This window comes from Jaculus jaculus, chromosome 11, assembly GCF_020740685.1.
Source record: "Jaculus jaculus isolate mJacJac1 chromosome 11, mJacJac1.mat.Y.cur, whole genome shotgun sequence".
Taxonomy (NCBI): Eukaryota; Metazoa; Chordata; class Mammalia; order Rodentia; family Dipodidae; genus Jaculus; species Jaculus jaculus.
In genome coordinates, this window is record NC_059112.1 from 72,320,131 (window position 1) to 72,334,965 (window position 14,835).

General features: G+C 39.2%; 1 pseudogene; it reads left to right on the forward strand.

Moving 5' to 3' along the window:
• Positions 1-9,391: 9,391 nt before the first annotated feature.
• LOC123464418 overlaps positions 9,392-14,835 on the forward strand; it is a 52,779-nt pseudogene continuing 47,335 nt past the window's right edge.

The following is a 14,835-nucleotide window of genomic DNA, read 5'->3' on the forward strand; positions in this document are numbered from 1 at the left end:
ACAATGGCATGAGCAGAGGATGGACATCACCCCCTGGCCAACATAATATGAACAATAGCAACGGGAGAGTATGCCAAACACTGGCATTGTGAAACTGGCTATAACACCTACATGCCCACCCCCAACAATACACTCCTTCCAGGAGAAGTTAATTCCCAAATCTCCATTAGCTGAGAACCTAGCATTCAGAACACCTAAGTTTATGGGGGTCACCTGAATGAAACCACAACAGTAATTTTAGCTGTGGGGGGCTATTTCCAATTATCCTATACTATTATATTGGTTCACATGTGTGTTTTGTGCCAGTACCATGAGGCTTTTGTTACTATGTCTCTGTAGGATAATTTGAAGTCAGGTATTGTGATACCTACAACAATGTCCTCTGATTAGCATTGCTTTTGTCACTCACAGTCTTAGGGATTTCCATGTCAATTTTAAGATTTTTTTTATAGTTTTTTTTTTTTAAACATGTCACTGGAACTCTGATAGAAAAAAAAAAAAACATTGAATATGGAGCTAATTTTGCTTATATACTGTCTTATTATTCTTTCTCTCTCAAATGTTTATCTTAGCTACAAATCATTCAAATTCTATGTGAGTAGGAATAAAACTCAGTAGAAGAGGCCAGTAAGCTAGAAAGAACATATAAAGGGAATATAAAGGGAGAGGGGGCACGTAGTAGGATAGTATTGTATAAATGTAAGTAGAAGAATAGATTAATAAGGGTGAAAAGGCCTAAATAAGGTCATAGGAAGAGATTGAGTAAAGGAAAGGTAGAGGGAGGGCTAATCAAAATCTGAGATGATATAAATAAACCATATGGAAACCTACTTTTTTGGACAATGGCACACTCGGGAGCCATAGATTGTTACTAGAAATTTTTCAGTGCCAGGCAGCGATGGGATGCCTTCCAGTGAGTTGTTGGCCAGGGAGGTTGCTGAGTACATTACAGGCCCTTGCCAAGGCTCTTGCTTTTCCACCAGATATCAGTGACCTTGGGATGACTCAGAAGGCACCATGGTGAGAGAAGAAGTGATAGAGGAGTGCTCAACACTGATGTCTCAATCACACCTTCCGTGGCTCAGGGTCCATTGCAGAAGAGGTGGCAGAAAGAATGTAAGAACCAAAGGAAGAGTAGGACTCCTTACAACATGCTCCTCCAGACACAAAATGGCCTGGATCTCCATGATTCCACAGTGCTTGACACTACCTACCAAAGAACATCATAATAGGGGGAAAAATCATAACATCAAAATAAAAGAGACTGATTAAGGGGGGGGAGGTGATATTATGGAGACTGGAGTTTCAAAGGGAAAGTAGGGGGAGGGAGGGAATAATGTTTACAATTATGGAACTTGTCAATAAAAAAATTAAAAATAAAAAGAAAGAAAGAAAGAAAGTATTAATCAGTTTTTAGAGTTTTCTGTCGTTACCTTTATAAATTTCAAGTATCAAATTTTGTCATCAGCTGGTAGGAATAATTTAGTTTCCTTCTTTTCTATTTGTATCCATTTCCTTTCTTTTATTATTATTACAGTAAATACTGTGTGGAGGTAGTGTGTCCTATTGCTGCACTGTAGATTTTAGAGGAAGATTTCAATGCTTTCAGTTTTTCCCCATTTTGTATTGTGCTGACATATTGAGGCTCTGAATTAATCATGTATTAAAGAACCTCTCATCATTGGATGAATTTCCAGATCAGGCACAGTTAGGGGAGGAGGAAATTTTAATTAAAATTACAAATCCAGAGAATGATCCATAGTGGTCCAAGAAGACAGCCTACTATCCTAAGTCCAGGTAGAGACAGAAAAATCTCCATGGAAATGCTAGCAAGCACTCTTATGAACCCCAGGCAAAGCACTTTGTATATCTTTAGACAAGAATTCCAAATTCACCCCCATACCTTTGGACTGAACCATAGGACCTGGCCACAGTGATACCAGTTAGGCAGCTAGAGATACAAATTACAAGCTTTTAGTGAACTAATGAATCAATCGGGGGACACCTATTCAAACTATGACATTCTGTCCCAGCCCCCAATAGATTTGTGATCATGTCACACTGTATATTGTATTCAGTCCAAATTCTAAGGTTCCCATAGTCTTTACCAACTCACAATAGTTTCTAAAATCCCAAGCTTCATCTGAGATCTAAAATCATTTCTTAGCTGTAAGTCATGTAAAATGAAAATGAGCTATATAATTTTAACATATAAAAGCACAGAACAAACTTTTCCAACTTTTATGAGGCATAACAAAGGCAGACTTGTATTATGCAAATTCAATAACAATTAAACAATCATCAACCATCTTCTTTCAAGTCTTATATCATAATCAGTGACCAAAGAACAGTCTGAATTTTCCAATTCTGACCTCCCAGCTTGGCTGAATATCCATGGAAAATTTTCATCCCAAGCTAACAGCATGTTCCATGGTAGTCCTTGCACGGTGCTAGTATATCCAAAACATCTTTGGGTCTCCATGCAAACCATGGTCCATCTTCCAGTGGTTTTGCCAGTCTATCAGGGTTATCAAGGCCAGCTTTATACCATGTCTCAGCAGCTGCTCCTGGAACTATGTACACTTTATACTCACTCCATGCATTTTTCATGCTTAAAACCAATACCAGGTGTGCAGGACAAAGATATATTCTTAATTCAGGAATGAAATAAATTGTAACCTTGAAAATCAGGTTCCTTCTTTCCAAACCTCCTCTCAAAAGATTTTGCATTTGGCTGGGTGTGGTGGTGCATGCCTTTAATCCCAGCAATGGGGAGGCAGAAGTAAATGGCAGAAGAATGGCCTATTTCACAAGAATAAGCAGAGAGAAAAACCACCACCTGAAAGCAAGGAAGTACTGTTTAAGAACTCCAGACAAAGTTCAAGCACTTTACATACCTTTAAACTGGATTTCCAAATCCACCCTCACATCTTTGGGCTAGAACCTAGGAACAACCCACAGTGTCACCTCCTCCAGCCATGTGTCTGGAGAGCCAAATTTCAGGCTTTTAATAAATTCATGATTCTACTGGGGGACTGCCATTCAAACTATCACAATCCTCAACACCATATAAACCAGATGTTATGTTGCCCATCCATAATTCAAGCAGTGTGGTGTCAGAAACATGATGCACATAAAGTCAAGATCTTCCTTAGCTACATAGATAGTCTGAGTCCTGTCTGTGCCAGAGAAATAGTCTTAAGATATAATCAAATCAAACATAAAAATGCATTGCAGTCAAAAAGATTAGTCATTATTTTATGGGTAGGAGGTTATCCTATTCCAAAAGGTGTCATTCACATTTCTCTGTTGCAAGAAATTAGGTGTATAAGTGTGGTGGATGGATTCAGGCGTCCCCCATAAACTTAGGTGTTCTGAATGCTAGGCCCTCAGGTGATGGAGATTTGGGAATTAACACCTCCTGGATGTAGTGTATTGTTGGTGGTAGACTTATGGGTGTTATAGCCAGCTCCCTCTTGCCAGAGTTTGGCATTCTCTCCTGTTGATATTGTTCACCTTATGTTGGCCAGGGGTGATGTCCATCTACTGTTCATACTATCATTTTCCCCTTCCATCATGGAACTTACCCTCAAGTCTATAAGTAAAAATAAACCATTTTTTTTTTTATCACAAAAGATGCTTTTTTTCAGGTGATTTCTGCTAGCAATGTGAACCTGACTACAACAGGAGGTGTAGATTGTTAATCTAGTGTGTGATCCTTTCAAAAGACTGGTACACAATGGGGTTTTCCACAATGCTAACTGGAACCTCTAAGAAGCAAATAGCTGGCTCCTTTGTCAGGTGGCAGGCATGAGCATGCTTGTGTTCATCTAGCCTGAAAGCCAGTCACTCAGCACAAATTAGACACCTTCCCAACAGTGTATGAGGAGATGTGCGACAGTACAACAGCAGTGCTCCCAAATAAGGATGCATGATTGTTCATGGAGAATGCTGTGGGTTATTCAGATTTAGATGGGGTGGTACCCACATTCATGTTGCTCTATTCAATATAGTTCTTACAAGTGCTGGGATCTTCTCTTGTTCTATTGGACTTTATAAATATTTTAATTTAGTATATATTTAGGCATCCAATACTATTTGCCACATGCTGGGAACAGATTATAGTGTATTTCCTGTGCACCTGTTGGAAAAATATTTCATTATATGATACTAACTATTAAATAGTTTACATATTTGGACAATAATCTAAAGCAACAGTGGGAGACTTTGAAGACACACTGAACAGTTGTCAAGAGTACTCACAGAAGCTACAGAGTTTTTAAGCACAATTTCCAGTACCAGCATAGCCACTTCCTTATGACTTGTGGAGCAGGAAGGTGTATTAGGCCCAACAAATCTACATCTTAATTACTACTGTCACTATTGTTGGTTACATTCCAGAATTTTTTTTTTTTAATTTAATTTATTAGTTCTCTTTTCAGTAAATACAGGCAGTTTGGTACCATTATTTAGGCTCATCTGTGATCTACCCCCTCCCATTAGACCCTCCTTATTATTGAAAATGGGTCGTGCATTGTGGAGTTAGCCCCCAGTTATTAGTATGATAAATGTCTCTGAAAATCATGACCCAACATGTAACTCTGACATTCTTTCCGCCCCCTCTTCCGCAAGATTTCCCTGAGCCATGTTGGGTTCATTTTTGGTCTGCTTCAGTGCTGAGGTGTTGGGGGCCTCTGAGGCTCTGGCTCTCTGATTTGGTAGGAGTTGATTTTTCTCTGCATTGATCTTCTTCCCCTTTGTGCTGGTATCCAGTTCACAGAATTTTTTGCTAAAACACATTCATAATTCTGGAAGATCCTGTACATGCTCATGGAGGAGAATTGTCACCAAAAGTTTTTCTTTTTTTTTTTTAAATTTAATTTATTAGTTTTCTTTTCAGCAAATACAGGCAGTTTGGTACCATTGTTTAGGTTCATCCATGATCTACCCCCTCCCAATGGACCCTCCTTATTGATGTAAATAGGTCCTGCATTGTGGAGTTAGTCCACAGTTATTGGTACGATAAATGTCTCTGCATATCATGACCCAACATGTGACTCTGACATTCTTTCCACCCCCTCTTCCACAAAATTTCCCTGAGCCATGTTGGGTTCATTTTTGGTCTGCTTCAATGCTGAGGTGTTGGGAACCTCTGAGGCTCTGGCTCTCTGATTTGGTAGGAGTTGATTTTTCTCTGTGTTGGTCTCCTTCCCCTTTGTGTTGGTATCCGGTTCATCAGGAAAACAGCACCCTTGCTTGTTTTGCCAATTTTCTTTAGTTTCAGTCAGGCCCCTTTTGAGGTATGTTGGGGCAGCTTTCTCCTTAGGATTTGCATCTATCTGAAAAAGAGAAGCAGATTCTCAAACGGAGAGTAAGTTAGCACCTGGAAAATTGAGATAACACTTACTTTTTGATAGAGAGTATAATAGGTGTAGGCCCTCTTGTACCCCATGATTAATGGTAGCTTGATATTGGAGAGTGGGCTTATGTTTGGGTATGGTTCTGACTTGTTTCCCAGCTCCAGCTATGGGTCCAGTGTCCCTGAGGGGATCAGTTAGCCAAATCAACAGCAATTGGTTCCCCACAATGGCTGTGTGCCACTATTGCACTTGTGTGGGCATCACACCAGGTTATTTGTTGCTAATTAGTTTAGACCATGAGTTGCTTGGACAGATATTGGTCATTTCCCCCTTCTGGCACTAGACACCTGACTGTCTGGGGACTGACTCTCTCCTGGCTTCCAGCCATGCCATTGGATTTTACGTGTCAGCTGCATACCACTGACCTTTGGTGGGTCATCAAGTACTCTGACAAAATTCTGTCATTGTTTTGGGAAACCTTGTAGGTTTCTCTGATCAAAAGCTCATTGTGGATGGTAGCCCCAAGCTGGAAGTGGGGGTTACAGGTCAGTGCCCACTAAGAAATTGAGGAAAAACATAACTAATATACAAGAGTTAGAGAGGAGAGAGTTAGAGGGGAGAGGGGGAGAGGGAGGGAGGGTAGATGTAGAAGATTAAGGTTAGTATTGATCCTACCCTCTCCACTTTCTTGTGGTTCAGGTGTTTCCTGTAAGGGTCTAGTGAAGGTTCAGCCTTTTGGTCTGCCTTTTAGGAAGTAGAATTTTATGGTACCATTGCCGTTTGAATCCAGATTAATGTTTCCCACCCCTTCGATGTCCTCACCTTCCTCCCCATTCAACTAGTGTCTAGTCCATGAAGTGCTTGCTGGGTATGTAAGGTATCTTAGGTAGATTCAAGTTAGGTGTTGTAGGTGAGTGAGACTATGTGTCGATTTTTTTTCTGTGATTGGGTAAGTTCACTGAGTATGATCTGTTCCAGTTTCAACCATTTTTTCTCAAATTTCTTTGTGTCATTTTTTTCTTAGTGCTGTATAGAATAACATTGTGTAGATATACCACATCTTAGTTATCCATTCTTCTAGTGAAGGACATCTGGGTTGATTCCAGCTTTTAGCTATTATGAATTGAGCCACTACAAACATGGTTGAGCAAATCTACCTGGCTTGTGGTTTGAAGGTTTTAGGGTAGATGCCCAGTAAGGGAAGAACTGGGTCTGTTGGTATCTCTATAGTCAGATTTTTCAGGAGCCTCCATGTTGATTTCCAAAGTGGTTGTACCATCCTACATTCCCACCAACAGTGAATGAGTGCTCCTGCTTCTCCACACCCTCGCCGGCATTTATTTTCATTTGATATTTTGATGTTAGCTATCCTTATTGGGGTAAGGTCGAATCTCATATTTGTTTTAATTTGCCTTTCTCTGATGATTAGGGATGGTATGGAGTCTTTCAGGCCTCTTACATATACAATCATGTCATCAGCGAATAGTGCTAACTTAACTTTTTCCTTTTCAAATTGTATCCCTTTTATTTCCTTCTCCTGTCTTATTGCTTGAGCTAGGACTTCCAGAAGTACATTGAGAAGCCAAGGTGAGAGAGGACATCCTTGTCTTGTTCCTGATCTTAAAGGGAATTCCTCTAGGCTCTCTCCATTAAGTATTATTTGGGCCTTTGGAGCTTTGCATATTGCCTTTCTTATGTTAAGATGTGAACGAGCCATGCTGATTCTCTCCAATGTTTTGATCATGAAGTGATGTTGTATCTTGTCAAAGGCCTTTTCTGCATATTGAAATGATCATGTGGTTTTTATGTTTAAGCTTGTTTATGTGGTGTATTACACTGACAGGTTTCTGTATGTTTAACCACCCTTGTGTTCCTGGGATAAATCCCACTTGGTCAAGGTGGATATGATTTTGATGTGTTGTTGGATTTGGTTTGCGAGTATTTTGTTCAGGATACAGAATACAGATTTATGATTGTAATATCCTCTTGATGGATTGTTCTCTTGATAAGTAGGAAGTAGCCTTCCTTGCCTTTTTTGATTATTTTTGGTTTGAAGTTAATTTTATCTGATATTAATATAGCTAAACCTGCTTGTTTCTTATTCCCATTTGCTTGGAATATTGTTTTCCACCCTTCTCCCTAAGGAGGTTTCTGTCTTTAGTGGTAAGGTGGATTTCTTGAAGGCAGCAGATTGAGAGGTCTAATTTTTTGATCCACCCTTTTTGCTTGTGTCTCTTGATGGGTGAATTAAGGCCATTAATATTTAGGGTAATGACTTTGAGGTTTGATTTGCTCCCTGCCATGTTGTGGTGGTAGAGCTGTGTTTGTGTTTTCATGGAATTTGAAATTTTTTGTGTTTACTCTGGGTTTAGTTGTTGTGATCTGCTTCTTGTAGACATTTGAGTTTGGTTATTTGTTTCTCCTCTGTGGAGAATTTCCTGGAATAATTTCTGTAGGTTTGGTTTTGTGTTCATATAATTGTAAAGCTGAGTTTTGTCATTGAAAGTTATTCTTTTACGATCTATTATGAGGGAGACTTTTTCTGGGTAGAGTAGTTTGGGTTGGAAGCCATAGTTTCTTAGTGTTTGGAGAGGATCATTCCAGGCCCTTCTAGATATCAGGGTTTCCATTGAGAAGTCTGAAGTAATTCTGATGGGGTTTCCTTTGAAAGTGGTGTGCTGTTTTTCCCTTTTAGGATTTTCTCTTTGGTGTCAATGTTTAGAGTCTTAATGATAATATGTTCTGGGGAGTTTCTCTTTTGGTCCTGTCTGTTTGGGGTTCTGTTCGCTTCTTGTATCTTGATGGGCCTTTCTTTTAAGAGACTGGGGAAGTTTCCTTCAATTATTTTGTTAAATTAGTTCTCCGTGCCTTTGGTCTGAAATTCTTCTTCTGGTATTCCAGTGATTCTGATATTAGGACGTTTAAGTGAATTCCACAATTCCCTCATGTTCTGTTCACAGGAACTTTTGAACTTACTGAAATTTTTGATCTCTCGAACTGTTTCTTCCATACTTTCTTCCAGATCAGTTTCTATCCTTCACTTCACTGACTCTATTCTTGAGAGCCTCTAGAGAGTTTGGACTTGTTTAAATAAGTTTGTATTTTCAACCACTTTCCTATGTATCACTTCCATCACTCTGGCCAGCTCCCTTTTCACCTCATATTCTGATTTTCTTGATGATTCTTGGAATTCATCCTTGCATTTCTTTTTGTTTTCATTTAGTGTGGCCAGCTGATTTTTAAGGTCCTCTTTTTGTTCATTCTCCCTGAACTCTCTTAGCTCTCTTTGAATTCCTTCCAATGTCTTATCATATTGCTCTATCTTACTGATGGTAGCATCCACATGATTATCTTTCTTTTGTTGCTTTCCTGCATGTTCTAGCAGTAGGTTGGTCAGGGTTGCATTGCTCATAGCTTCCACTTGATGTTCTTATCCTAAAAACTCTTCTATGCTTTGGTTAGATGTAATCCTTATTGGACTGGGTGATCTATCTGGATTTTCCTGCATTTTATTTTTCACATTATTTCTTTTGCACCGTGGTCTACCCATGACAATGTATGGGCAGGTAGGTCAGTGGACCAGCCTGAGCTCTAGCTCAGTGAGACTCCAAGGCAGCCTGGGACAGTTGCCAAGTAGCCAGGGCTTTGTATCTCTCTTGCCAAAGCTGCCTATCTACTCCCTGACAGGGCTGCCAAAGTTACCTAAATTCTCACCCAGTAATGCACTAAAGCTGCCTGCCTTTGAGCTTGGAAGGAGACTGAGGTAGCACGCCCTGAAGCTACCCGAACTCTGGCTGGGAACACTCATACCTGCAAACAGTCTGTGCTCTCCCACCACAGGGCAGTGGGGGATGGGTGGTGACGGACAAGTAGGGGATGGCACCTGAGCTGGCGCTAGTGACTCAGTGTGGGCTTGTGTGGCCCTTGCTGTGGGACTGGGCTGCATGTGCAATTATAGTGCAGAGTCAGCTGCTGCGTGCATGGGATCAGGGCACAGCAGCTGGGGGTCTGGCGGCCACTTGATCCCAGCTATGGTAGTCACTGTGGGTGTGCGAACCAAGCACAGCGCAGCGAGCCAGCGCACACAATCAGAGCACAATGGCAGAGGTCCCTGCAGGTGTGGAGATCCCCACAACTATGCAAATGGAGTACAGCAGTGGATGGCCCCATGGGTGTGCAATCAGAGCACAGTGCAGCGGGCTGGCGGGCATGCAATTGGAGCACAGCTGCTTGAGGCACGGGGTGCGGTGGCTGTATGGGGGGTAGACTACCCACCCGAGAGGGAATCTGTGATTCCCTGTTTTTCCCCACTCTGTGCCCTCCCACTGGCAAGAAGACCCTGATAACCCTTAATTTCTTGCCTTTCTTTCCCTGGTATTTGCAGCGCAGCTAGGCAGTCGACATCTTGGCCCAAGTCTCCTCTTGGCCAGAAGTCTCCTAGTTTTTCAATAGTGGTATAACTGTTATAGATGCAACCAACTGCTTTCTGTTTGAATTTGAGAGCTGGTCCATAGAGAGAATGAAATAGTTTTTGAGTGTCTTCCTTGATCACTCCAGGTTACCAGTGTGGCACTTAAAACCAGAGTTCACCCATTGAGCTAGTCTACCTACCTAGTTTGTCCCAGGGATCCCTTGTCCTCACCTCTTGAGCACTGAGTTTATGGACACATCAGCTCTGTATTTATGTGGGTGTAAGTGATCTGAACTCAGGTCATCATACTTTCCTGGTAAGCACTTCCTATAGTCAAGTAGCTTATATCTTCTTCATTGAGTTTATTTACAATATGAATCTTCAATAATTATTCATTAGTTGTAGGTTTTCCACAGAATTGTTTTTGTTTTTTTTTGGGGGGGGTGAGCAGGTGAATATATGGTTTGAAAATATCCCCTAATCATTCTATGTATATCATTGGGATTTCTTGGACTATCTCCTTTTTCATCTCCAAATTTACTAATTTGATACTTCTATCTATATTGGTTAGTTTGGTTCAAGTGGTCAATTTTGCTTATGTTTTAAAAGAACCAAGTCTTTGTGTGATTCTACTTTTTTTCTTCTTTTTTCATTAATGCCTGACCTAATTTTTTTTTCATTATTCCTTGTCATTTATCATGTTTTCATTTGGACAGTTGATGTTTTTAAAGCCATGAGATGCATCATTATTTGAAAATTCTTTAATGCTTTTAATCTAAGCCTGCTTCACTGTAAGTGCTTCTCTTTGACCTGCTTTTCCTGAATCCCAGAAGTTCAGGTAAGATGTATTACCAATTTCATTTGAGTATTGGACATTTTGAAATTGCTCCCTGTTCTCAACAAACCAATGCTCATTCAAAAGTATGATATTTGGTGGAGGCTCTGTAGTTTTTCTTTCTCTCAATTGCAACTTATATTTTACTAATATCTAATGACATTTAAGGATTTGAGATAAAGTTTAGGCCATATTCCTGAGAATGTGCATTCCGTCTCTTAGATGTAATATCACATGGATAGCTATTAAATATAATTGATCTATGAGAGGTTAGCTCTGAAGTTTCTCTGTTGAATATTTTTTGGAAGGGCTATCTAAATAAGAAACTGAGATAGAAGTTATCCACTATTATTTATTAAAAACTTTCTGAACTTCCATTCTTTTTAAGCATTTGTGTAATGAAACTGGGAAAGCTACTAGTTAGTGCATGGATATTTTTAATGAATTGTTTCCTTTTAATATTTATGGCCCTATATCTTGTCTGAATAATTTTACACATAAAATTTACTTTACCATATATGAAAATATCTTTGCCAAAATTTTGCATGGCTTCCATTTTCCTAATAGTTTGATGTCCATCATTTCTCTCTCAGTTTATAGATCTTTGGCAGTACACAACTTTGTGGGGACAACACATAGTTAAATACTATTTTTGAATCCCATCAGCTAGTCTGTCTTTTACATTGAAAATTGATGATGTTTGCATCTGAGAGACCTACTGCTTCTTGTAGTATAGCTGTTTGGTATTTGTTGAATTATTGTTTGTTTTTTTGATAATCAACTACATAAATTAGGAGATTGGTGATCCACTTTTCCAAATATAATGGATACTGTCAAAACTCTCCATTTCTTTTTCTTAATTTTATTTTATTTTTCTCAATTTTTATTAACATTTTCCATGATTATAAAAAATATTCCATGGTAATACACTATTTACGTGTGACCATTCTAATTTCTTAATATAGGCAATTAAAGCTACAAATTTAGCTCTTAGAATTGCCTTCATTGTGTCCCAGAGATTTTGGTATGTTGTGTTTTTATTAGTGTTTGACTCTATAAGTTTTTTGATTTCCTTCTTGGTTTCTTCATTGACCCATTCATCATTTAGTTGTGTGTCGTTTAGTTTCCATGGTTTTGTGTATGTTCTATAGCCTTTGTTGCTATTGATTTGTAGTTTGATTCCATTGTGGTCAGATAGAATGCAAGGAATTATTTCAATTTTCCTAAATTTGTTAAGATTTGCTTTGTGTACTAATATATGGTCTATTTTAGAGAATATTCCATGTGCTTCTGAAAAGAATGTATATTCTGCAACATTTGGATGAAATGTCCTGTATATATCTGTTAGGTCCATTCCTTCTATGACCTCATTTAGTCCAGATGCCTCTCTGTTTATTTCTTTCCTGGGATGACCTGTCAATTGATGAGAGTGGGGTGTTGAAGTCACCCACTACCACTGTTTTTGGTGTTATCTGTGACCTTAGTTCTAATAATGTTTGTTTGATGAATTTGGGAGCCCCCATGTTAGGTGCATATATGTTTAGAATTATAATGTCCTCATATTGGAGTGTGCCCTTAATCAATATAAAGTGACCTTCCTTATCTTTCTTGACTAACGTTGGACTGAAGTCTACCTTGTCAGATATTAGGCTAGCAACCCCTGGTTATATTATATGCCCATTTACTTGAAACACTGTTTTCCAACCTTTCACCCTAAGATAATGTCCTTCCTTTGTAGAAAGGTGAGTTTCTTGAAGACAACAAATTGTAGGATCCTGCTTTTTAACCCAGTCTGCAAACCTACGCCTTTTGATTGGGGCATTGAGGACCTTTGATATTAAAAGATATTATTGAAAGGTGTGTATTTATGTTTGCCATTTTTTTTTTGTGGTTCTGCTTCCACATTTTCTCTCTTGTGTTTATTAGTATTTGAGTATTGCTTGTTTTTTCCAGGTTCCTTTTATGTGTGCTTTTCCTTCTCTTCAGTATGGAGGATTCTTTCAAGTATTTTCTGTAGATCTGGTGTTGTCTACAAATACTCCTTTAACCTGTTTTTGTCATGAAATGTCCTTATTTCTCCGTCTATTTGAATGGATAGCTTTGCAGGATAAAGTAACCTTGGTTTGGTTGACAGTTGTTATCACAATTTGGAATACATCACTCCAAACCCTTCTGGATTTTAAAGTTTGTGTTGAGTAATCTGTAATCCTAATGGGCTTGCCTTTGTAGTTAACTTGATTATTCTCTCTAACTGCTTTCAATATTTTTTCTTTGGACTGTGTGTTTGGTAGTTTGATTATAATATGGAGTGGAGAAGTTCTTTCCAAGTTTTCTCTCTCTCTGGTATTCTAAAGGCTTCCTGTATCTGCATTGGCACCTCTTTCACTTTTGTGGGAAGTTTTCTTGTATGATTTTGTTGAGGATGTCCATTATGCCTTTGTAGTGAAATTCTTCTCCTTCTATGCCCCGAATTCTTATGTTTGATCTTTTCATAGTGTCACGAATATCTTGAAATTCCCATTCATACTTTTCTGTCAGTTTGTCTTCCTCTTGTTTGAACTGTATTAGATCTGCCACCTGGTCTTTTAGCTTAGATATTCTGTCCTTTCCTTCATCCATTCTAGTGGTGAGATTTTCTACAGAGTTTTTTATTTCATTAACTGTGTTCTTCATTGCTAGTAATTCTGACTGTTTTTTCTTTATTATTTCTATTTCCTAATTTATGTCTTGTATTGACTTCTTTTTTTGTTAAATTGGTGTCCAATGTCTTCTTTGATTCCTTTGATTTCCTCTTTGATTCCTTTGATTTCTTCTATGACTCTTTGAACATACTTACAATCATTCTTTTGAAATCTCTTTCAGGCATTTCCTCTAACTCATTCTCAGTGGAAGTCATTTCTGATGCATTAATACTATTTGGTGGATTTATATTGTCTTGGTTTTTGTTGTTTCTTATTATAATGTATATATTTTTGCATCTTGGTTTTTGTTAATGCTTGGATTTTCTAGTTAGCTGGGTATTCTTAACTGTATCAATTGATCTGATGTTATATATCTTCAGGGTAGGAGATTAAAATGTTAGGTGTGGCTCTTAGCACTCTCAGAGTATCTAGAAAACTGTTCCTAGGCATTGAGTTTGCCTGCTATGGGAGTATTCAATTAGGCTGAGTGGAACAAAATACAGGTAGATTCTAAAATGTAATTACTCACTGTACACATTCAATCAAAAAATGGCACTGAATATTTATGCATGAGTAGGTATTATAATAACCAGATCCTCTATCAACAAAGAGGTTAAGATTTCTGGTCTGTTGAGCGTTCCAATTCTGCTTGTGACCAAGTGAGACCCTTCCCTGGTGCAATTCCAGTTACCTTTTTGGATGATTTTTGTCTCAGTCTAGTAGGCTGGCTGGGTTGCTAAACTGCTATTCTGTTTCCTGGATCTGGGCACTGGCTTTTTCTGTCTGGAAAACCAAGCCTGGCAACTGTGGCCTTGAAGACGGGTGCCACCACTGCTAGACCTGCCACTGCTGCTGCTGTACCTGCTGCTGCTGGACCTGCCACTGCTGTTGCTACTGCCACTGCTGGACCCACCGCTGCTGCTGCTGAAACTGATGCTTCTGGATCAGCTGCTGCTATAGCTGTCACTACTGCTGCTGCTAGAGCTGCTGTTGCTGGTGCCAGAGCCACTGCTATTGCCACCGGAGCCAGGGCCGCAGCTTCCCCCACTGCTTCCACTTCCCGGGCTGGAGCTGCTGCTGCCAGAGCTGCTTTGGCCTTCCTGTGTGGGCTCTGGATGGTCTGGATCTCTCCTACTTCTCAGATGACATTTTAATTTCTTATACATCTCACTTTTTACTAAAAGTGTGTATTTTGCTGGGATTTCTTTGGCTTTTTCTCCCATAGGCTGCTTTGGTGTGGTTCCTATGCCACCACCTTAACCAGAAGAAAAACTCTCATTTCTTCATCTATACTTCTCATGAAATATATTCGTTTCTGTGCTTCCATGAATGTAACAGCCTGTGTCATTCCTCTGTGCATAGTACCTTTTTACATTCATCTGCAGTGCTGGCTCCATTATTATGAATTCCCTTAGTTATACTGATCTTGGAATGTTCTTATTTATTATTCTTACAAGATTACTTTGTGGGATAGAGCGATCTTGGTTGGAAGTCATTTCCTTTCAGGATTGAAATATATCAGTTTATAATTTTCTCACATTTAAGGTT